This window comes from Aplidium turbinatum, chromosome 13 (genome assembly GCF_918807975.1).
Source record: "Aplidium turbinatum chromosome 13, kaAplTurb1.1, whole genome shotgun sequence".
In the NCBI taxonomy this organism is placed as follows: domain Eukaryota; kingdom Metazoa; phylum Chordata; class Ascidiacea; order Aplousobranchia; family Polyclinidae; genus Aplidium; species Aplidium turbinatum.
This window is the reverse complement of record NC_137484.1, coordinates 24284528-24287095: the sequence shown is the minus strand read 5'-3', so window position 1 is coordinate 24287095 and position 2568 is coordinate 24284528. Positions and strand designations below refer to the sequence as shown.

Genomic DNA, 2568 nt, shown 5'->3' with positions numbered 1-2568 from the left:
CTTCGAATTAAAGTTTACACAAAAACATTGAACTTCACTTTTATTTCTATTGGTTTTTTGGTTCTCTATTTTACCTTAGAGCAGTGGTTCTCAAACTTTTTTTTGTTGCGACGATCTGGAAAAGTTTTCTGGACTTGCGACGCACCAGCAAATAAAAGTTAATGAGGAAACTTATTATTAAAGTTTTGTTTGTTGATACAACAACAAAAAGCAATGCATATTATTTAATGTGACGTGTGCGCTTGTTTGTTTTTACAAAGTTCATTAAATCTTGGGAGAATTTTTGAAATTGCCACCCGCATTTTTCTTTCAGTGTTTATTGGTGATCGAAATTTGCTTTTTATTACCGCCAAGGCAGAAAATCCTGCTTCACATAAATATGACGTGACAAATGGGATAATAATTCGTATAGTGCTTTCTTCACCAAAGCTGGATAAACGCCATTCATTGAAATCCAGAAATTTGCCGGATTTCGTGAATTAAACATCCTTTTCAGGGAATTGTCACAAGAAAGGTCAATGTAGGCTTCTTTTTCTTGTGCAGTGAAAGACAGTGGAGTAGGTTGGACGAAAGGATCACGAATCCATTTGTAGTTTGTTAAATTTTTCGGGAAGTATTTTGCAAATTTCGACTCGAGCTTGGACAAATGTTGCCCAAATATGCTTCACAAATTTGAAGGCAGCGTCATAGCCTACTTTTCTTTTCAAGCAAATTGGACAAGAAAGTGAAGTAGCCTATCGAGAGCTTCCAGACAGGTTTGCTATGTCTTCCTTCCACATATAGCAGCTTTTTAACGAATGCTGCAATTTTATCTGAAATGTCATTTTTATTCGGCCCTTGCATAGAAATGTTCAGTTTGGCGAAGATATCACACAAGTAAAGTAAGCCAATTTCAATGAAAAATTGTTCTGAGCTAAACAATCTGCAAGTGGATTATTTTCTTGCTGCAAAAAAGCCTGAAGTTCATCCACCAATTCATAGAAGCGTTCAAAGAATTTTCTAAGCGAAAGCCACCTGGATGAAAATTAAAAGAGCAAACTCCGATGCGCTGCATTCATTTCTCCACAAAGTTTTTTGAAAACTCTTGACTTCAGTGGGCTTGTTTTAATGAAGTTAACAACTTTGATGACAACTGAAACTGCTAATCAAAGAATTAACCTCATCTTTATAAGATAAACTGAATTCAACTACGAAACGAAACTCTTCTGCGACGCCCTTGGAAAATTGAAACGACGCACCAGGGCGTCGCGACGCACAGTTTGAGAACTATTGCCTTAGAGCAGGGGTCACCAAATGGCGGCCCGCCACGCTGTATCGCTGCGGCCCGCGGAAGGTATCAGCGTACAAGTATAACCAAAAATACTTTTCTTGAGGGAGTTAAAGAGCACGAAGGCAAAAAATACTTTCCTGGAAGCATATTTTCGCATTGCATACGATTCCACCGACCGACCAATCAGATTATAGTTCAAGGTGGGGGTTGCTTAAAGTTATTCGAATGCGATGTCCAGCCACACTGTCCCAGTGGTTGATTAAAACGTCTGTTTTCGAATTTTGAAATTGTCTGTGAGCATAGGGTTGCTTATTTTAAGTTTGCAAATGTCATGTAAACACTAGTGCGAGTTTCACCGTTATTGTGTTTCACGAGCAGTGTTCTCTTTATACAAGTTTTTGTTGGCAAAATCGGTCGGTGTGCCCACTCAATTTATAATAAATTGGCAATATATTACATATAAATTTAAAGACTTTTCCTGATTGTATTATGAAAATATTTAGCTTAGTAGGCCTACTGCAAAATGTTTTTTTTTTTAAAGAAATATGGAACGCTTCACGATTTTGCGTGTCATCCTTGCGCAGGAGCCGTGCTAATCTGCATCGTTCCAATTACCGGTATAGTATAGGCCTATGTACTGCCGAAGCAAGTACTGCAAAATGTTGTTAATCAACAAACTCTTGCCACGTTGATGAGCACCGCAAGTGACAGTTGTCTATAATAAAAGAAAGACGGTTTTATAGATTCTCACAAAAAGGATGAAAAACCAACTCATTGCTTTTTTAGAGGGAAGACTGTTCATAAATTACAATTTTTCGGTGATTTCCACAAGCGTTTGTTTCATGGTACCTGGTGTGATGATGTCTAGTTTAGCGTTGGTGGTGCCTTCAACATTTAGTTGCAGAATGGTCACTCCTTGACCTACAACAGCTGGTGCTGTTCGCCCTGACAAGGGCGCTGTGCTTGGTCTGGGGGTGCCATTCTGATGATTGTTCTTCCGCATAACTTTATAGCGACAGTTGTAGCAAGTTTAGTTTCCCAAAGTCGGTACTTGCGGGGGCGGCCACGTGGAGGTACTTGCTTTCGTCGGCAGAGAGTGCTGCTTGTGAGTGTGGTGAAACGCAGGTGGCAGCACACATTATCAAGGATTGCCGGCTATACAGACCTCCTCAATGTCCTCATGGTATGGAAGGCCTAGTTTCCATCGATGACGACACCAGGCAGTGGTTAACCAACGGATGCCCTGACATATAGCGACAACACGAGAGAAGAGAAGATGGTACCTGGTTTCTTTTTCC

The 2568-nt window shown here is 40.0% G+C and overlaps 1 pseudogene; it reads right to left on the bottom strand.

Moving 5' to 3' along the window:
* Positions 1 to 1809: 1809 nt before the first annotated feature.
* On the bottom strand, positions 1810 to 1908 carry LOC145782661 (U6 spliceosomal RNA; annotated as a pseudogene).
* Between the last annotated feature and the right edge of the window lie 660 nt (positions 1909 to 2568).